The sequence below is a fragment of the Leptonychotes weddellii genome, chromosome X, assembly GCF_054177405.1.
Source record: "Leptonychotes weddellii isolate Sample4059 chromosome X, ASM5417740v2, whole genome shotgun sequence".
NCBI lineage: Eukaryota > Metazoa > Chordata > Mammalia > Carnivora > Phocidae > Leptonychotes > Leptonychotes weddellii.
In genome coordinates, this window is record NC_138385.1 from 100,145,442 (window position 1) to 100,168,118 (window position 22,677).

At 43.6% G+C, this 22,677-nt stretch overlaps 1 protein-coding gene across 4 annotated transcripts in view; it reads left to right on the top strand.

The window, feature by feature from the left end:
• The window catches only part of MID1 (midline 1), a 584,284-nt gene that overhangs the window by 239,030 nt on the left and 322,577 nt on the right, over nt 1–22,677 (top strand). Inside the window, exon 1 of one of the 4 annotated variants that reach the window (XM_081809191.1) lies at nt 1,342–1,634. The exons of the other annotated variants lie outside the window; for them this stretch is intronic. The gene's annotated coding sequence lies outside the window, so the exon portion shown is untranslated. Of the gene's footprint in view, nt 1–1,341; nt 1,635–22,677 lie in introns of those variants that run through there. 4 annotated transcript variants of the gene reach the window in all.

The window sequence follows — 22,677 nt, forward strand, 5'->3', positions numbered from 1 at the left end:
GCACCCCCCCCCCCCCCCCCCCCGCAGAAACTCTTGACAATTGGTTTGCTGCTCGTGCTGGCTTAGGTATGTAAACATTCTCTCCCCTTTGCCGAGCAGGGGCCTAAAACACAGCACTGAGCTATTTTTACTAAGATTGACACTATCGCAGGAGCAGTCACCCAGTGGATGAAATAGGAACAAATGATTCATCTGAAGATAGGTTTTATTTAGCGGGCAGTCTTCACCTCCAACACCCAGTAATGGGAAGTCATGGATCTCTAACGAGTCACAGGAAGATTGCAGTGGAATTGGTTAGACTTGAAAAGAATTATTACTTTACTTGGTGGTAGATAAATGTAGGGGGGGCGAAGAGCCGATTATTAGACAATTGATATGTTACAGACTTACATTTAAAAACTGTGTTTCAGGGCACCTGGGTGGCTCAGTCAGTTAAGCGGCTGCCTTCGGCTCAGGTCGTGATCCCAGGGTCCTGGGATCGAGCCCCGCATCGGGCTCCCTGCTCCGCGGGAAGCCTGCTTCTCCCTCTCCCTCTGCCTGCCACTTCCCCTGCTTGTGCTCTCTCTCTCTCTCTCTCTGTCAAATAAATAAATAAAATATTTTTAAAAAATAAAAGAATAAAATAAAATAAATAAAAACCATGTTTCGAGCCCAGAGTTAGGCCTTGCAGGAGTTCTTTCAAAGATGTAGCTTCTTATCTTCTGAAGTCCAGGAAGCTGTTTAAAAAAAATTTTCCGTGTAATTATGCAAATTCACATGTCTCAGATTTCCTTTCCGAAACCATCAAATAACACTTCAATATGTGGGCTCAGGAGGGTTATTACAGAGAATAAATAGATGTCATTATGTGTCATTTCGCCCATCAAAAAATACAGTAGCGATTACTGCCTTGTAAAGGGAGTAAACTCAAAAAACAATCATATTGCGTTATCTACTAAGGGCCTGGAAAAGTTGAATAACTATTAGTTACTGTGCTCACATAAGGCATTTGAGCCTTATTTGATGGAATTTTATTCACATTCTCTTCCTATCACATCGTCTATTCTCTAATTTGAAAATCATTTCAAGACAAGTAATCCTGGTTTTAAAAACGTGGAGGCAAAGGATAACGTCCTGTACTTTGGTTTTTGCTCCCTACGGTGCCTTCGGATAATAGGAGGTTGGTCACAGCTCCTAATGTAAAATACTAGCTGTTGACTCACAGTTCTCCTAGAAGGGCCAATTTCACAGACTGCCGGGACAAAGATGATTTTAATTAAATTGCACAAATCCCTTTGTGCTGCAACCAAACCCTGCGTAGGCTGACGGACTCTGAGCCATTCTGGCATGGATAGAGTTAACCAGGTTACCGGGATTCCTAGTTAACTTCTTTCACCAGGAATGCAATTCGTGTTTACCTATATAAGGAAACCTGTTAGGCTGACCTGAGTTTGGCAGATTTTTGCGCTGACTGGGAGGCGTGTAAGCACACAGCCTGGGAAGGGGAGTGATTCGGAGCTGGACAGAGCAAGCTTCCTGAACGCCCCAGCCATTCAGCTGATCCGAGGCAGCCTGCTTGGAGGACCTACAGGTTTGTCTCTTCCAGATCACAGCTGAGGAACAAAAACCCCGTCCTGGGAAAAATGGGGAAGCCGGTGAGTCTTACCGATCTCTCTCTGCTTGCTTCAGCTAAGTGGCACGTCCCCGCGGCTCTCACCCAGGAAGCAAAGGGAGAGGCGTAGCTCAGCCTCCAACCCCACAGCTCCTTCCCGAACAAACACAATGCTTCGCAAATACCTCCAGACAACTTTTCCTGCCTGTTTTATACACCAGGAATTCACAGAGGCAGTGATTTTAGCGCCTTAGACATTCCAGAGAGTGTTTTTCCTAGCCACGAGTTTGTAGACCATCGTGATGAGCAAACTTTCTCATCTTTGTTGCACTCTGAAACAGTGGAAATGAGCCTTGGGGTGCTTTGTGAGGAGGCTGAGTCCCCAAGGAAGTAATAGGAAATCTAAGTGGGTTCTTAAAACCACAGGCAGTGTGATATTCCGCAGAAGTGCAATTTGTCACTAAAAAGGCAGTCTGAAGGTATTGTTTTTCAGTCATACAGCAGCAAAACCCTTGCATCCTGCACATGTAATAAAGGACACCTTCTGAGCCACTGAGGAAAGAAAGAAGCCGGGCTGGGCTCTTTGTTCTAGACAATGTAAAGATCACTTGTGCATTTTGACAAGTAGCGTATGTCTATTTACGTATAAGGCGAGAACGATGAATACGAGCTTGATGTCAAAGGCATTGCGGTTGATTGAGTGAGAATTTGGCTATACTCTGTATGTATACAGAAATCTCAATCTGAATGTAATTAAACATGGAAATGTGAAAGTCTTTACCAGACTTTTCAGGGCAATTGTAGTTAGGCTTGGGAACAGCCAATTATAAGAGGCAACCGAGAAAGAAAACTATTCCAACTGAGTTCTGGGGCACAGGTGAAACTTTAGAAAAGAGAGTCGATTTTCTTAGAGTAGAGCTGTCAAAAGTGATCTGGAATCAGGAATTGTTTTTTTATTTGGAAGGCTTTTTAAATTTTTTCATGCCGAAGGGGGTTTTCTTAATTGAGTTAGCCGGGATAATTGTCTTGGAATGATCTGACTGCTCATCTATCAAAGAAATAGTGTCATTTCCTGTCCTGCCCAGCGACTTAATCCTAAGAGCTTGGGGAACAGGACTGTGCTACTGTAGCACGAGGACCCGGTTTCCGATTCCTCGGATTCGGAAACTGACCTCCAGAAAAGCCATCAGCCCAAACAGAGTTGAGAGGGTGACCACTGGTTTAAAAATTGCAAGCGATCGTCCGTCCTCTGCTGGGGCTACTGATTTAATGCAGGGATTGGCGGCTACCTACTCATAAAAACAAAAACTATGGCCAGTTTTGTTTAGGGCCCTTGACTTGAAAAAGCATAACTATTCCTGGTAACGTAGTTTCAATGAAACCCGCTCACCTCGAGGAGAGCGAAACCTCGAAAGGGGCACGTGTGATACCGTAGACGTTTTAGTAAATAAAGTTCTCAACAGCAAAAGCAGCAGAACTGAGAAGACTCATGCAGACGTTTTAGAGCCAGATATCTCGGTGCTGCTCAGAAAAACAGGAGTCTTGATATTGCATTGCTTTCAACAGGAATCAGTAACCCAGGAGACGCAAAACACTACTGGAAGATATACGGTTAATAACAAATGTTTATACCAGGTTGTCTCACGCCGCCGATGAGATGGCCCCAGGCCAAATCAGCCAGCATGTCCGCTGTTTTTCCTGTGAGTTGATATGTACACAGTTATTATATACTAATTACATCAACAGCCAAGGGAATGTATAAGCAGAAAAATAGATAAGTCTCCTGGGGTGGGGAGGGCCTCGGGTAAACGGCGGGATTTTGAATCTCATGTCTAGAGTTCTCCTTGCCACTGGCACACGAATTACTGCAGATGACTGGGGAGGGGGGGTGGGCTGGCTGACTCCACAATCTACTGATCCTTGGCTCCTCCGCAGCTCATTTGGGGGCAACGAGAGGGATTATTTTAACACCTTGGCGCTAATAGAGTTTCAGGAGGATTCCTTCTTGAAGATGACAGTTATTTCAGTGTCCGAAGCGATCCTGCAGTGAAAGGCAGTGAGTGAGCGGGATGCCGTGTTGTCGCATCGGCCCCTCTGAGCCCCTACTGGCCTGTTGCGTGGACGGTACAACGGTTCGGCAGCCTCTTTAGATCTGGAAGACGTTAGGAGGTATCTTGGTTAAAGGAGATTGAAAACTACTGGGGGGAGAAAAAGACAAGGGGAAACAGGTCTTCTCAGAGCCTTACCATGCTCATTAGCTAGTATGTGTTGTGAGTCTCTGAACAAGTGTAGCATACGAAGTATGGTTGGCTGCAGATGGGCCCGGTGGCTTTGGTTTTTAGGCCAATCAGCCTAATGAATATTCTTTCAGACAAAGTTTCCCAGTGGCTGAGCCACAGAGCACTGGTAGACAATGAATGGGTCAGGTCACAGAGCTGCCCAGATGTTGGTCTCTCTTGTCATCTTGGCCATCGAGCCGCGCCTGGGCCGGGTGTCTCCCCCTGAAGGTTATCTCTGGGCCACGCAGCTTCCTCAGTCTGCCCCAGTGCATAGTGCAGATAGGATCCCTTTCTGTATCTGTCATGATGTGCGACAGTTAGGAAACTGTCTGACAGTCGAGGCCCAGAATATAGATCGAGCAAGTCAAAATTCCGCTGTACTCTGTTAAGCTAGGCCTTGGGGCTAAATGTGAAGGAAAATATCCCACATTTATTGCCCTCCATGCTGTGGAGGGTATGTCAAGGCCCTCGATATGTTATCCAGCTTGCCCTCTCTATTCCATAAAGAAGTTAAAGAGGTGTTCCTGCGGGTGTGTATGTGTGTGTGTGTGTGTGTGTGTTGTTCTATTCGTAAAGATCTCCTACACAACTGATAACAAAGTGTTTCCTCATGGGATCCTTTCTAACGTTTCATGCTGGTTTACACTTCCCTTTCGCAAACTGCTATCAGGGTTGGTTTGGCTGGGATTCTGCTGCTGCCACTGTGGCCCAGTCCAGAGGCAAGGACATAAAAGAACCTGGTTTCAAAAGTTATTTATTAAATGTAAATTCCTTCCTTGGACACTGTACCAGATTTGTACACAGCATTCCTGTCCCTGGTGAACTTTCTCTGGCTTTCTCTGCCTACCATTTGACATCAATTACCTTTTCAAAAACATTTTGCGTTATAAATTCCTGTTACATTCATTCAGCAAATATTTATTGAGTGCCTTTTGAAGTCCTATGCTAAGTACTCTGGAGGAAAAGCGGGTATATAAGAGACAGATGAATTCAAACCAAATCTTCATGCCACCAATAGCATTTCTGCCGAGAGAAATCTCATTGCTTCTTGAGTGTGCAGCATATGAAATATGAATTGTTACAAACTTACTTGACCACTTATTTTTTCTCTGATCATCCTGAGGTACTTTAAGTCAGAGCTTCCCAACTGGTGGTCATAAACCAGGTAACGCACAGGTCATGATGTTCATGCTTTCCATGGCCAGATGATTTCCACGTCAGAACATGTCGAGTAGATGCCAACGAGCTTAGTTGTACTTACAGAAGGAAGATGCCACTTCGCTCCCTGCAGAGCATCTGTAAATGACGGAGAGCTGGATGATGCCTCTTTATATTTTGTTAATGTAATTTTTAAGACCACACTTTCTTGGGGGTATCAGGGATTCCTGGGGCACCATACGAAGAAGAGATATTTTCAGAATACTGAGTAACTCAAGAGCCTTGATAATGGTTTTTAGCCACTGGAGATTATTAAGGTTCAAGTTCCAGTGACGATTCTCATGAAGCAGACGAAAGCAGCTGCTGTTACTTCTAAGGTTGTATATATAAGGCTTAGGACTAGGGAGCATGAATTAATAACTGGTTTGTGTCAGTAGGATTCTCCAAGTATCTAGGGCATTGGCAAAACCAATTTAAAATATATTTATATTTGAAGAAAGCTTAGCTGGTGAGGTGATAGACAAGAGTAGGGTTTCTAGTTAAATGTAAAAGTACATTTCCATATTTTAATTAATTGCTTGCCATCACATGGAAGGGAATCTTCTGTGAGTGAACCTGTCAGAGAAATTAAGTTACTTCATATATTATTGCCAAGGGTTCAGTTAATTTTATTTTTTATTTAAAAGGAAAATAAAAATGGATAGCAGTGCTTTGTGGAATGTAGCATTTTCAAATATGCGTGGTACTTAATAGCAGGATCTGCATAAAGAATGGCTCTTACTGTGCGTCGTCATGTGTTCACTCTCCTGTGAGTTGCCCTGCACTTGTCTAAACTTGAGACAGAAATGAAATTAAGCAGAACCTCCTCAATTTGACAGTTCGAGTTTTAACACGTGACAGAACTGGAATTTTGGTTAAAAAGCTTAAGCCAGGAAATGCTGCATTATTTATAGGTATTGCTCTGCAACGGAGGCCTTTGGTTATTTAAACCAAAATTATTTTCCCCCCTGAGTATCTAACTGTGCCGTTATTTAGACCGTGCTGACGCACTCATCATGCGTTGCCTCGGGGAACAAAACAGTATATAAACTCTAGAGAATGGGTAACAAGTTTACTCGGACTGATACACTTGGCTTAAAGTTAAGAAACAAAGCAGTGGATGGTGGGTTTGGCCAAGTCATCTTAAACTTCTCTGGGATTCGGTTTTCCTCATCTGTCAATGGAGACACAAATATGCAAGTCATTGGACAGTTATGAGTGTGGAAAACGGTCGTGTCTGTGAAAGCACCTCATGCAATGCTGGGCATGAGGCCAGTTGATAAGTATTAGTTGGATCCGAAATGGATGTCTTCACGTAAACAATTAAAGGATTGAAGAAGTGGAAGTACACAGGCACTGGGGGCCTGTAGATAATTTTTCCCGCTTGGCGATTTAAAATTTGTTTTTCAGTGAGGCATGATATGCGTTCTAATGTCTTGTTCCAGGTTCTCTTTGTTTGTGTTCCTGCTTGTCCCCTGTAGGTTTTTGTGTTTGAGACCCTTGTTTTCAAGCCTTCTGCCTTCCATAGCCATCTATATTATCTCAAACAAGCTTCCTCCTTTTAAGGTGTTTTCCCAAAAGTAACACGTTGTTATAAACAAAACAGAAATACTCACGTCATACTTACTAATTTGACAGCTTGAAAACTTTTCCAACAGCAATGGTGGGAGACTGGCCTAGTGAATCCATTGATAAAAGCCTCTCATTTTATTAACAACAAGTTAGAACATTTCCCTGGCTTCAGCTCATAACGACATTTCTCCAGGGGTATTGAGGATGGACCTCTCTAAAGGTGTTATGCCCCCAAAGTTACCCCCAGACCTCACTCTCTTTCTCCCACTCCCTCCCCCACCACATCCCTCTGCTTTTTGGTAGAGACTCAAAGATAGTAGAGAAGTTCTCTCAAAAGAAATGTTGTATTTTGGCACAAAGCTGGGTAGACATGGTGCAGAAAAGCACACACAGGACAACTCCAACTCAAAAGTGATTTAGAGAAGTTGGAATCTTAGAAAGTTTATCTTGCCTGTATTTCCCATTTATGCATGTACAGGAGGAACATATGATTTAAAAAAAAAAACTGGTCTAAATAAGCCTAAAAGGACTCTTCCAATAAATGTAGCATAAAATATTTAAATGCTAAGAAAACATTGGTTTATAGTCTAATTGGAAGATTTTTTTCCTAGGTGTTGTATCTTATCTCAAGTTCAATGAAAGTAAGTCAGACATAGGGGATCTATACTTTTTTAATTTTTATTTTAATTCCAGTTAGTTAGCATACAGTGTTATATTAGTTTCAGGTGTACAATATAATAATTCAACACTTCCATACATCACCTAGTTCTCATCACGATAGGGATCTACATTTTGATCAAGCCACTGCTGTGGACTGAATTGCGTAGTCCTCCCTGCTCTCAGAACTACACCAGAACTGTATTCCTTCCTCAAATGGTCCTACCTGGGAATGGACTTGTCCATTCACACCCCCAGGAATATCCACCAAGTTACTACGCTTCTCAGGGAGCTAATTCCTTAACCTTTCTAACAACATGTCCACAAATGCATTAAGAACCAGCATGCTTGGTGGATTCCATAGATCTCCTGGGTATCTGTCCAGACAACTTCCCTCCAGTCCCACCTGAGCCCTGAGAGGATCTTCCCCTGGCCTGGGGGAAACTGTTCCTCCTGTCCATTTCTTTGATAGGCTTTGCCGGGCATGTGACTTCTCCTCTCCTAATGAGTACGTCTTATTTCAAAAAATGCCTAGAATTCAACAGAATTGAAAACAGTATGAGCTTCTATGACCGAGAAAGCTCATGGGCAGGCAAGACAATTATATCATGACTGCAGCCTAGGCAGCAACAAGTGTAGGATATATCCCAATACCAGCTATGCTAAATTGGAGAGAATTCCCCCTGAGAACTCATGAAATACAGTGTAATGCCCCATCCCACAGGGATGCCCAAAATCTCAGCATTAGAGAATGATTTCATTATCTTTTAAGGCATCAAGAGTGTTCTAGTAGAAACTAATGGCTCTAGAGAGAGCAACACCTGTAGTCACCATATTTACTGCTCTGGCATGGATTTCTTTCCAATTAAAATGAAGTAAGGGAATAAGATCCCATGAAAATGGGACAGGCGGTGGGATACGGGTGAGGATACAGGAATGGAGAGAGAACAGGAAAAGAGAAAAACAAGAAGGAGAAGCTCAACATCCATTCAGTAATAGTTAGCAAACTCCTGCTCTGGACAGGCGTCATCCACGTGCTCAGACTAAAGTAGAGCCTGCGCCCAGTGAGACAACGGTCTAGCGTAGAGGCAAACATTGATGCGATGTCCCACAAACAAGGGTAAAGGTGCGCCTGGAACAAAAGCTGTGAAGTGTAGCTGTATATTGCCATGAGATTGTACTGGGGGGCTTTAGCTAATCAGGAAGGAAGTCAGAGAAAGCTTCTCCAGGAGAGGGATGCTTATACTGAGAGCTAGTAGGAAAGGACGTGAGTCAGTGTGCTTGGAGGGGTAGGGAATGTCCAGACTGTATTAGGGAGTTTTCAACAAGGGATGACCTTTGTCTTTTGGAAAGGCCACGTGGGCAGCAACATAGAAAAGAGATCACTGGGGTGTCGGAGTGAATGTGGGTGAACCAAGCAGGAGCCTAGGAGAGGGGTCTGGGGAGAGGTGATGTCTACTCTTACTAATATCGTGGCAGTAGAAATGAAGAGAAATGGGTGGATTTTAGTTCTGTTTCTGAGATGAAAGAGACAGGAGTGGCAATGAAGGGGACATGGGTGATGGGGAGGGACCAGGAGGTGTCAAGGCAGACTCCCAGGAAGTTTGTTCACCTAACTAGAGGGATAGTGGGATCATTAATGACTTAGGGAACAATAAAGTTGACCTGGTTTAGGAGTAGGGAGGGGAGTCGTTTGTAGCCTGCTGGAGTGGAAAACGCACGAGCTTTGGGGCTGCAAGTATTGCTATGGGTTTAAGTCCTGGCTCACCCATTCAGTGGCTGTGTGATGCAAAGTTTCTCGGAGCCTCAGTTCTCCCATCTTGAAAAAAGGCCATAAACACCCACCTCACAGGGTTGCTGGGACAATCAAAAGAACTTCATATACGGTCAAAGGTCCTACATACATGAGTTACTATTATTACTCCACAAATTCACCAGCAGTGAAGCCTAGAGGAGGAAGGGCTGTTTTCACTAACTTCCTGAGGGGTGAGGGAGTAGGGTGGTGTGTGAGAATCTGGACAGCTGAGATCTCAACACTCAGTAAGTTTCCCTAAGTGAAGTTTTCTCCTGGTTGATAATGTACAGGACAGCTATTCACTTCAGTTGTCTGGGGAATACCTTCTGATTTCATCCCAACCCCCTCTCCTCCTCTCCCTCAGCCTGGATTAAGGGATCCCATATAGGAACAAGCTACATTACTTTTCTCAGCCGAGATCCCTTATCACTTGTAAGAGGACTATAGGATTTAGGAAAATGTAACCCGAGAGTTTGCACTAACAGATGAGCACACTCGATTAACTTCACACTCGCTGTAGTGTTTGGGTGAAGGTTTTACCATTCTGTTTTTCTAGCATCAACTTAGCGAGAGCCTTTTATATGACATGTGTAATTCTACTGCCCTCGAGTGACCTCAGCGAATTCCTTTCTGGCTTCCAAACATGCTCTCGTTAAAGGGAGCCATTAGGCAGTGAAGCTGCGGCCATCGGGTTAGGAAAATCTTGTAAGGGGCAGGTGAAGGGGAGGAGAGGGTTAAGCCCTGTGGAATCCAGGTATTAGCTTCCCACCCTGCAGGTGTTCTGGAATTGCAGGCTCCAGCTCACTACCAAAATCCTCCTCCCCTTGCCTTGTTCCATTTCTTTCCCTTTGTTCTTGATACACACTCTTAAGTCTCTTTACTTCAGAGCCACATTCCTCTCTCAGTGAATTTTCAAGAAGATGAAGTTTCCCACCAAGACCATTCAGTTATTTTTCCATGCAAGAAATACTCATTTTCATAAAGGAAAATGTGTGGGAGAGAGTGAGAGGCTTTCCATTTTGCCATCTCATTTGTGTCATGTTTGGGTGGCAGACGATGAATACGTTTGTACGAACTTTCAGATAACCAGCTTGGTCCTCCATCTGGGTACTTGAGATTTGCCCATATACACCCAGACTGGGAGCTGGGCGTGTGGGAGGCATGGGGAAGGAAGTGGAGAGGAGGCTGTTATCTGAAATAGAAGTCTTAGACACGTTTTTAAGAGCTGCTTCTTCCCCTGCCTTCATCTTTCTTTTTCTATGTGACCCACTTTGGTGCAAATGCATGCCAAGATATAAAGGCAGTTTAAAAAGGCAATTCTAAATCTGAATTGTATCTCCAGAGGGGCTGCCATTTCGATTCATAAAGACATGCTTGGCTTTCGTTGTGCTGAGTTCAAGGCGGGAGCATTCCAGAGAAACTTGCATTAGCATGTGCAAGAGTAGTCGCTCAGCCTCTGGAGGGTTTAGAATTCACAACACGGTATCAGGAGGCCAGAGCCCGACAGAGTCGAAGCAGAGAAAGAGTTTGCTTCGCCCGTGAGTGTAGTTACCTGCCAATAAATAACTTGCCAGTTGTTCAAAGATAACCAAAGAACCTGGTAGAATGATCCCGAATGAAGGTCACAGCAAAGAGAAAACACATCTAACGTTACAATGAATGAAAAATGGTGAGAACTTCTGTTTTCAGGCCCCCAAATAAAGTTCTTGCAAAAATAAAGATGTGAGTTTTGCACACCATCAGGCCTTCTGGGCTGTTTATCCTGCTTGGAAAGACTGAAAATGGGGAGGAGGAAGGCCTCTGCCAACAGATTGTAGGTCATAAATTAGTTAATAAAATCTGTCCTGTGTTATCTCTGAAACAGCCTATTTTATATATACTTGTCCATTTGATTTATTTGTTTCTCTGCTTACTCCAGGCTGTATTTTGGTAGCATAAGTCAATATATGAGTTTTAGATTATATAAAAGTTTATTTATAAATGACCTGCCTTCTGTGGAGAAAATAGCAGTGGTGTGTGTGTGTGTGTGTGTGTGTGTGTGTCAGTGTGTTGTATATAATTTATTGCTGTTGATCAGGAATTTCAAAGTTAACTTTAGATTTCAATATATAATACTAGTGATTCCAATTAAGCATGTATTTTGTTATCTGCCGAAATATATTTATTTTTATCATAAACTTAATTTTTATTGCTGCGTCCAAGAACTTTTCAGGGCTTATAGAGTTGCAGCAAATTATTTCCACTTATGAGTGTGAGTACATCCAGTTCTCGTTTTATGTCCTAGAGTCACTATCAATGATAAAGCAACACTGTATGTATCTATGTACATTTCTATATATATTGCATATACGTACATGTATGTGTCCATTTGAAAGTTTCTCTATATTAAGGAAGGTAAGCTGTAGCCATTGTTTACTGATTTTTTTCAAAGTCAGATAAAAGATATAAAAAAGAAAATGTCCCAATTTTTTAAGACCAAGTTAATTATTTAGAAGATAAGTGGAAGTCCAAAGAGGTGGGGGGTGGGGAGGAGGGTAGGGGGTAGGGAGGGTGGGAAGAACAGGAAAAAGAGAAAAGGAAAGAAAAGAGAAGGGAGGTCCCAACGCAACAAAAATCTCCTCTCCCCTCCCCTGCCAAGCCCACTGTCCCTGTATAGACAAAAGCCCAGCAGACAACCAGGTGGAGGACTAAGGCATCAAGGAAAGAAGGGGCAAGACACAAATTGCTAGAAAGTGCGAAAAAGAAAAAGAGAACAAAAGAAAGGGTGAGAACGAAACAGCAGGGGAAATGCTTGCACCATGTAAGCAGATGAGCCAAAAGGAAACACGGAAGAAAGTAGGAAATGAGGAGGTCATGTGAAAAACTCAGGAAGTGTGGAATAAGACAGAAATGGTCACTGTGCTTGAGTGGGTGGATGGTGGAGAAGACGCTGTTCTCTAGGTGTCTTGATGAGGGCTAGATAGCACAGAAACGAAGGTGGGCAAGCAGAAGGTGGGCAAGAGGCAGGCGAGAACAAGGCGAAGGGGGTACCTTTAGCCCATATGAGAAGACAGCCAGCCAAGCGCTAGGTCCCAGCGAGTGGCCGCATGGTCATGCCCTGGGGGGGTGGGGTCTTCCCGGTGAAACTGACCCCCGAAGATGGCACGGCTGGTCTCACCTTCGTAATTAGTCCTGTGCTGCGATAGTAGTGTGAATGCAGTTTACTTTGTAAATGTCCCTACTCGGTAAGAGTGGTGTAGCAGGAACCCCGGGGTTCCCAGCCATGAGGTGCTCCAGAGGAGGTTACCTATTCCTGATCTAACGAACAGTTTATTCTGGGGCAGTGAATGATAGCTTGCTGGCCTGAAGAGTTAACCCTCCAGATGCCTTCCGTACTCCCAGGATCATTTACTGAGCCAGCAGTACCTGGCTTAATAGTTATTAAACACTTTGAATTTCGGAAGGGGAGTGGGAGGGAGAGGCTGTTGTATCTGAATCCACGGCCACTGCCAGGTTTCACCCGAGTACCCAGTGCTTGACTCTGTACCTGCCAGGCTTAGAGCCTGCACGTGAAATTCCCAATCCAGTCTCCTGTGGCTTTGGACTTGCTCATTTATTTTTACTGGGATTTCACTCATAATAACTTATGTTTGCAATTCAGCAACCCGAGGAATTGTTTTTATGGCAAGTTCGGAACTTACAGTCAATCACGCATTTCAAGGCCCGGTTCAGGAAACGAGTTTGACGTGGCGTGTTAACAGTGAATTATTAATTCTTACCTGCAGCAGGGAACGATACTCAGGGTGGTTGGGAAAAGCTTCCCGGTTGTTGACTCAAAGTGATGCGGCTGCATTTAAAGCTCCAGTGGGCAGTTCCGAAGATGGCAAGCTTTACTTTGATACCATGCCATCACACCTCCATTAGCACCCTGGCTAGAATGCAAACATCTGCTTGCTTTTATTGCCCATGTGTTACTTAAGATGGTCTGTTTCTTTATGACGGAAATCACTGGAATCAACTGTTCTTTTTTTTTTTTTTTTAAAGATTTTATTTATTTTTTGACAGAGAGAGACACAGCGAGAGAAGGAACACAAGCAGGGGGAATGGGAGAGGGAGAAGCAGGCTCCCCGCCGAGCAGGGAGCCCAATGCGGGGCTCGATCCCAGGACCCTGGGATCATGACCCGAGCTGAAGGCAGACACCTAACGACTGAGCCACCCAGGTGCCCCTGGAATCAACTGTTCTTAAAGTTTCTTTCAGTGTTTCCCTGAAACAATCACTCTCTACAATTGTTTAATAGGTCATTGGCCCTTTAGGTACACAACAAATTATACAGATCACATTCTCTACCTTCCTGACCTTTGGCAAGGATGACATTGTGACGAAAGTACCTGGGCCTGCGGTGGAATTTGTTGTCTTCGGGGTTTGTGGGAATCGTAGGTGCGCGTTAGCGCATCAGGTCAAGGGAAACCTCACGTTTCCATTTACTGAATATGGGACAGTCGGCCTGCTGATTTTTCCCAGTAACCAGAGCTTTGTGGATTTGCCCTGCAAGGGTTTGCTGTTCCTTCCCTGAGTATTTACCTTAGCCTGGTCACTGCTGGGCAATCTGTTTGCCCTGCGGGCTGTGTGCACATTCAGACGGACAGAAAAGCTTCGGTTCAGTAAGGACCGTCACTTTCGTTCCAACGGCCTGGCTGTATTCCAGGGCCTCCTGTTGGGAATTTTACCTTACTTTGATGGCGAGTCAGGGTTTGAAGCCAGTGGAGTCGACTGCTCAAGAAAATGAGAGCCATGAAACCAAGGCTCTACCTATGGGAAAAACAAAATCCATCAATTATGATTCCAGATTTGAGAGAAGATTGGCATAAGCTATAATGGATAGTAAAATGGCTCTCCTTAGCCCACTGATTAGAAAAGCTTGGGAGGATATATCTATACACACTGGGTCCTATAACTCGTAGAATGTTACAGAATAGGCCATCTGGAAGAGTACTCTCATAGTATTCCATAAAATACGGCTCTTACTCAGATCCTAGGATTGCGTGGAGGGAGGAGGCTTCCATGGAATTCCCTAGGGCAGAATATTGGAAGGTGATCATCTGAGGATTGTGAGAGCTCCTGAAATGGGCCAAAGAATTAAGACAAGGACTAATTGGGAACTCTGAGAGACCAGACAGAACAAACATGGAAATGTTAGGTTGTAATGATTCTTTCCACTCAACATCTATGTGTTTCTTGCTCTCTCTGGGTTCCAAATACTGAATTTATGAAAATGGAAGGGAAGAAATGAGTGTGTGCCACAGGGAAGGAAGTAGGGCTAGGGGGAAAGTGGCCACTGCCTCATGATTGGGGAGAGAAAAAGAATGGGATGGAGAAAATTTGAAGTCATTGCATGGAGTACATGTAATCACTACAATGTGGCATTTAAGACATTCTGTAAGACACAAGTAGGGGGTGTGAGTAAGGGAGATAAATTACAGTCCAAATTAATTTTATTTAATTAGTTGAAAAGACTAGATGACTGGTCTTCAAACTTTTCCGATATTTCTAAGTATTCTCTCTCTCTCTGTCTGTCTGTCTCTCCACACACACACACACACACACACACACACATACACGATGCAAATTATCCCTCCATAAATTAACCAAAATAAAATTAATATGTATGTGTTGCTTCCCACCGCAGCTAAGGAAAGATGTGGAAAAGAAGCACTCACTTTGTTTTCCCAGCCCTCAGTTTCCCACAGCCACCATCACTAGCTGTTCGATGCCCTCTAAAGACGTGCAGAACGTAATAGAGGTTAGGAGAGCAAACTTTTGAGCCATGCAGGCCTGGATTAGAATCTCTGCCGAGCCACTTGCTAGCTGGACCTCCCACTCTTAACACTTAACTCCCTGACACTGGTTTCTCTTACTACCTGCATCCCAGGGTCATTTGCTAAGAGTAAATCAGAAGATTTAAATGCAGTATTCTGCACACAGTAAGTGCTCAATAAATGCTAGCTAGTATATCATCCCTTCTAAGTTCCTTGAGAGTGATGGCCTGATATTTGATAAACATGTGGGCTACAGAACTGTCACTCTGCAGGATGAACCATGCAAAACACACTGCCTCTGGGTGAAAGGGTACCCACTAAAAAGTTTTTTAATTTGTTGGTTAATACTGCTTTTACTCCAAATCACTCACGGGGCGCCTGGCTGGCTCAGTTGGTAGAGCATGCATGTGACTCTTGATCTCGGGGTTGTAAGTTTGAGCCCCACATTGAGTGCAGAGATTACTTAAAAATAAAATCTTAAAAGAAAAGAATCACTTGGACTTCCTTCAGAGGTCTGTGGACCTAAGCAGGACTTAGGATCTTTTTGTTAATATAGTTAATGAAAAGGATTGGTAATATGTTGAGACGGTGACTTGCCACAGTTGAAGGTGGACATTCATTTCTGTCACCCTGTCCATTGTGAACTGGATCTTTACACCTTTAAAGGATCTTTCTGAGACCAGATCAGCCTGAAGTTTTGAATATGAAACATTGCTCAAATAAATCTGGACTAATGTTACTAAAATATTCAAGTGATTGCAGGCAACCATTGTAACGTATGTTGGCTCAAAACTAGCTTTTAAGAATTTTGCCTGGAGACAAATTCTCTGTGAAATGCTTGAACAAATTAAACACAAAGTTAAAATTTGTTTGGAAGATGATGTTTTACCCAGACTGGTTTTCTATTCCCTCTTCAATCAGAAACATGTTAGTCCTTTTAGAAATACACATGTCTTGTAGACACATTTCAAGAGGGCAAAAAACCTAATCAACAACCGAATCCTAGTTCTAGAAATATGCAAAAATGGCAGCAATGTTGAGTGAAAGAAATGAGTATCTGTAGCTCTTTCCCCTTCCTGTCCCTCCCAAGGAAACACTCTTTTGAAAACCATGTTGAAGTTATCCTAAGATAATTAATAACCGTAGAAGTTTTCCAAAGTACTTCATTGCTAAGGTCTTCTTATCATAAACACTTAATTTTACTTTTTCCTCCTCTTAGACTCCGAGGCATAAATGAAGGATTTATTTGCTTGTTTTACTCAAAGGTAGATTACAAAACTTGTATCCCTCTGTGGCATTTTATAACCCACTGAGGAAAACACTTAGAAGTTTCTGTCCTTTACACGAGCTGTATGAAAATTAAAGAACACAGTTATCTTACCTTAGATCCTTGCTACGTTATCTTAGATCCCTGAGCATGGATGTGTTTTCTGCCTTCCCCATATCTGATATTTCAAGAGTGCTTATTTGTCATAATACCTTTCTGTGGAAGTGTTGGATACTTTGTTTTACAGAATAACCGACAAGGCAGGGAAACCTAAAAGATCAACTTCAGAGGGCTTGAGACATCCCTACCTTAAAGCCAGAATTTGGATCATCTGGGGAGACTGTGTAATTTGGGTTCTTAACTAGAAAATCTGTGGTAGAAGCAGACGCTGGGGACCGCCTGCTCATCTGGCTGGATATCCATTGCCTCCTTTCTCCTTTATTGTTCCATGAGGGACCATTCTGAAATTAGCTTTTCCCACATGCACATGGAAATAATGTTGATAGTAAAATGGTTCAGAGTCTATGCAGTGGCACCAAAGATGCAATTTAGTTGGTCGTTGTCCATTCGGCAATGTTTGTAAACCTGTGGTGTTCAGGGAAATCTGCTGGGTGCTTAAGGAGAGCCAGAATATGTTCAAGAATCCAGCATCTTCCACAACCTTAGAGTGCACTGTGTAGTGGAGGACGAAGCAATTCTAATATAAAACACAAGCCATTCATTTGTTCAACAACCATTTATTAGGCACCCATTTATTAGGCTACGGAGACACACATTTCCTGCCCTCAAGGAAATTACAGTTTGATAAAGAATTTTAAATAGGTGCTAAGTAGAAGCACAAACTTAACATTTTCATTAGAAACATAACTTAAGTCCAGCATGTGTGAAGAAAGCTATGATCTGCTGAATGTCAGAAATAACAACTCTGGCTCATACATACATCAGTGTTGACCTCATAAAGACTGTATAATTGACAGAAAAGGACTGAAACTGGTTTGTTGGCTCGTTTTTCTTTTAACTCATTTGCAAGCCAGGACTTACATTCCCATTGTCTACTGGAAAGAGTTCTGAGATGGTTGGACAGTGCTGAAGCTTGAGTGAGCTTGAGTCTCCAGGTGAGAGCCAGTAAAAAGACAGATGGCTGGGCCCCCGCTGCAGACATTCTGAGTCTACTGGTCTTGGTGCGGGGAGGGGGGGACCTGAGACTCTGCATTTCTCTCGGGTTTATCAGTGCTGAGGCTGCTGCTGGTCCAAAGACCCTGTTTTGAGTAGCACTGGTTTCAGATCCAGAGACCCACGTTGCAATGCCTCCTAGATTCTGAGAGAGTGAAAGGTGGTGGGAAATCTGCACTTCTGGTCATGGCCAGTGGGGTGACAAAGCCAATTGCCCACTCTAATGTAGTAATGAAAGACGTTCTTCCTTGCACCATTCAGAGCCTCCGAACTTGACAGGTAAGGCTTTAGATTTAAGGAATTGTAATCCCCAAACTAGTTCAACCCTCTCTAGTCAGTGTAGTCAACTTGGCAACCCCGCAGCTATATAACCCCCAGGGGCCTGATGGAAAGGGTTTGTTTGCTGTGGTCACAGAGCTTTCGAGTTTCCCGCGCCCATACACACTCGGAAGCATGATGAAATGTTGTTTGCGTGTTCCCACTCTGCTGTCCCCAATCACTTGCCCGTGCTGTGAGACCGTTTCAAGTTTTGAGTAAAGAAGCCACCCGAGACCTTTATTGAGGGAGGCTGTGGCAAGGACAGATGGTTGGATGTGAGCTCACAACGTCCCTAAGAGACAAGTAAATCATGTCCCTTCTTCCAGTATGAGAAACACCCTGTCTTTGGGTGTTTCCATCTGTAATTTTACTGGCGTGGCATGTTAGGGTGAGAGCAATACTTGGCAAGACAGAAGAAGTGATTCGATTTCTTGTCCTGACTCAGCCCACGCTGCCTGTTTTGTGACTCGTGACCCTTTGGGGTCAGTTAAGTGCTCTAGTCTGGACTTCCTGGGTCTCTCAGATAAGAATGCAAGATGGCAGGGAATTTTTAAAGGACCTTTCCCATAGCATCATTTGTTATCAGGTGTTTCCGTGATAACGTCAAAAAGCTTATTTTGAAATAGGTGCAATAGGAATTTTTTTTAAGTAGCAAATGGGAAATCCCCATAGCCCAAAAATTGCACTCTTGGACATTTATCCCAGAGAAATGAAATGGCCACATAAAAAACTGTACGTGAACCTTCATAGAAGCTCTATTCATGTTAGCCTGAACCTGGAAAGAACCCAAATTTCCTTCAACAGGTAGAAGGTTAAAGAAACTATGGTACATCTACACCATGGAATACCACACAGCAATAAAAGGAATGAACTATTGATACATTCAGCCACCTGAAGGAATCTGGGGAATTCAGAGTCAAAAAAAGCCAGTCTACTGTAGGATTCCATTTACATGACATTCTTAAAATAACAAAATTTTAGAAATGAAAAGCAGGTTAGTGGTTGCCAGGGGTTAGGGGTGGGGGAAAGAGAGGGAGGTAAATGTGGTTCTAAGAGTAACACAAAGAATCCTTGTGGCAATGGAATTATTTTGTATCTTGATCCTGGTGGTAGATAGACAAATCTGTATATGTAATAAGCTCGTATAGACCTAAATACATACACACACACACACCACACACACACACACACCAGTACACACAAAACTGGGGAAATCTGAATAAAATCAGTAGACTATATCAATGTCAATATTCTGGTTGTGATATTATACTATAGTTTTACAAATTGTTACCATAGGAGAATATTAGGCAAAGGGCACAAGGGAGTTCTTTGTGCTGTTTCTTACAACTGCCTGTGAATCTACAATAATCACAATAAAAGTAATATAGGATTGTTTTGTGTGAGTCACCCCCTAGTAACGAAAAACTGGTGTTGTTAGATTTAAAATGTCAAGTTATACTCAGTAGTTTTTACTAATTATTCATTGACAGATTTTCTCTTCTACATTTGTGAACTTGTGAAAGTAAGCCATCAAACGTACATGAAGAAATAAAAGAATGATCTTCTCCAGCAGGGACTGGCAAAGTGTGGCTTGTGGGCCAAATCCACATTGTCACCTGCTTTTGTACAGCCCATGAGCTAAGGATGGATTGTACATTTTTTAATTCAAAAAAGATTTTTAAAAAAGAATATATTGTGACAAGTGAAAACTATATGAAATTCAAAATTGTCTCCATAAATAGTTTTATTGGCGCACGGCCACAGTCATTCATTTGTGTATTGTCTGTGGCAGTATTTGGGCTACAATAGCACACCTGAGTAGTTGGGACAGAGAGTGTCTGACTCATGCAGCCTAAAACATTGACTCTCCAACCCTTTCCAGAAAATGTTTGTCCACCTCTGTGCTAGAGGGATCATTGCCCAGGATTTGCTAGTCTGTGACGGCTTCCCATTGTCACTTGAGTTTCCTTAGGTAGTCCTGACCAGAGACATGTGGTTTCCAGACATTCCCTGAGAAAAAATGAGGAAAATAACGCTAATAGTTCACAACATAAGCTCCGTAGGAAAATGTCCTAAGTGTCACTGCCTGAGTCAATCGCATGTAACCCTGAGTTATTTGGCATGCCTACTCTGCCCCTCTGGCAGAAACATTACACTTTATAAACTCAGCGCATAGGACAACAGGCATCTGTTTCAAAAGAAGCAGGGTTTCTTTTGGTGCACAGGAAAGAATGTGGTCTCAGAGCGAGCCAGACTTGGGTTCAAGTTCAAATCACCAGTCAGTCATTTGCCACCTAGGTGACCCATCTTTCTGGACTTTCTTTACTGTTCTTTGAAAGAAAGATCATCATACCCAGTCTCCAGGGTGTCGAGAGGATTCATTGAGGCCCGTATGTCAGTGTCTGGCATGTAATGGGACTCAGCAAACGCTACTTCTGGTACAGAAGGCCACTGATTGCTCTGTTTTGTGTCTGGACTCGCCATGCCTCACATCTCTCAATTTAACCCCAGGATCTACAAAGAGGCATAGGAATCCTTTGTCAAACATCACTCTGATTCCATTTTTGCGGCATCCTACACCAGTGTCTGTGGAGTATCTTTTTTCAAAATTAGATCATCTCCCTATTGCCCAGACCTCTCCACTGAGGAAGCCGAGTATAGGCTCTGACACAATGGAATATAAATCAAATCTAGTTTTCAATTATAGGATGAAATACGTCTTCTGTGCTGGGGGAAACCTGCAGATTGATGTCATCCCAGTAGGCTCAGCACTAGTCTCCAGGAGTAGGCCAATTCAGGTTTTAAAATGTTTTCAAGCCTTCAGGTTATAAAGACAACCTTCTCGGTGAAATCGTACAGTCTGAAGGGAAACGTGCAGGAGACCAGCTTGCCAGTTCATCATAGGCAAACGTTCAATTCAAAGTGCGCTGGCTTGTGATTAACTCTCTGCATTGGTTCAGCAGGGACCTGGGCATGCTTCCCACACAGCTTCTCCTAGGGCAGACCCAGGCTGGTGGCTGGGAGGCCTGTGTTCTGTGCCTCACACGGTCTGGAAAGGACATAAAATCCAGTCTCCGATGCCCTCCCCGCTCAGGGCCAGACAGAGCAGGGCTAGGATGATTCCCGTGCCGACGGACACGTGCATCCCTGATCAGTACTTTGGTCTCTCATAGATGCTCCGAGAGGAGGTGTGTAAGATGCTGCTTTTTCTCTCTCTTCTAGTCTCAGAGAACATTGGCATGGCAGGCAGCCACTGGTTGCTGTTTTGTGTCTGGGGTCTTTCTCCGGGGCCGGGGGGGGGGGGGGGGGGCGCAAAAAAGCTGATGAATGATTGATTGATTTTTTTTTTTTTTGATGGAGTCAAATGGGTATTTTGGAGTTTGTCAGTCTTTTTTGCTTCAGAGCTATGGCTTAAATTACTAGTCCCTTTATATCTCCCCTCTTCCCCGTGTGTCTTAAGGAGATGGCAACCCAATAACCAGCAGAATGCAACTACATGTATGTAATGAGCCAATATATATTTTTTCCATGTGGCCACTCAAGTTTTGCTGCCTAGAGAGAAATGAGAATTCTCTATCCCCATAGTAACCTGCCTCCCACCCCATCACTCTGTCAAAACTGCCCCCAAATAATGTCCCCGGTGATCTCCTCTTGGCCTAATTCACCTAGTACTTTTGCCCTTATTGTATTTGACCTCTGTGATCTTTTCTATTGCTTTGTTCTGACATTTCTAATGCACTGCTTCCCAAATCTTCAAATTTTAGGGACCAATATTTTTTTAAGATTTTTATTTATTTATTTGAGAGAGAGTGAGAGAGCATAAGCAGGGAGGGGGGGGAGCAGCAGAGGGAGAGGGCGAAGCAGGCTCCTCGCTGAGCAGGGAGACCGACGGGGGGCTTGATCCCAGGACCCTGGGATTGTGACCTGAGCCGAAGGCAAATGCTTAGCTGACTGAGCCACCCAGGTGCCCTGGGACCAATATATTTTTTTTAATGTCAGGGGACTAGCATGACTTTAAATTATGCCACTAATGCCATCACGAAAAAAACCCTTAAAAATACCAAAAAATGGATATTTTGCCATCAAAAAGTACAGATAGGATATAATCTTAGAATAAAATGCAGTTTTTATATATTAAATACATCTAACCGTATTAAGAAATTAAATTGTCTACTTTTTCTTCACTTCACCACTCCTCACTGGGGACTTCATCATAGATCAATCCTACTCCAATCCCCCATAGTTCCAAATTCCAATACCTACGGCCAAGCTCTTCTTCACGATCTAGCCCTGCCTACCTTCCCAACCTTATTTTTCACCACTCGCATACATGCAGTCTGTGGGTCAGAATCACTATCAGTGGAAGCCTCTCTCCCTCTCTGGACTTGACTCCTTAATAAGCACAAGAACTATATCTTTGTCTTGTACCTGGCATAGGGTCAATCTTCAAAAAACATTTGTTGACTTTTCAACTCAATGCTTGAGAGGAGAGATTCTGAGGCACACTTCCTGGGTTTGAATTTGAGCCTCTCCACTTACCAGCAATGTTCATTTGGACAAGTTTCTTTCTCAACTTCTCTAGTCTCCCCCAAGGCAACACAGCTCAGTGCCAGGACAGACCACCTCAGCCATGGGGGAAGTGAGAATATGTGAGTGGCCACCCAGCTTCCCCAGCTGTCTGAGAGGATGCTTGGCTAAGAGGCCCACTTCTTTTTTACTCACTAATATTACTCAGGTGATCTGCAAGGCTGAGGGGTTGGGAGAAACTGAAAGCACAGCAGCCTGGGCTCGGAACTTGTTAAACACTAACTGTTACACAGTTCTTCCTCGTAACCAAATCACAGACTCCATCAGGAAGCCTGCCCACAAGCCACTGGGGACATGTTGACTGCAGACTCCTCTACCACCTGGCCCATGGACAACCACCACAATCCACACACCTCACCCACGCCCTCCTTCCCCAGCCCTGGCCAGTCCCCAGCACTTGCTCCCGCAAGTGGCAAGTGCAAGCCTTTGCAGACAGCTGGCAAG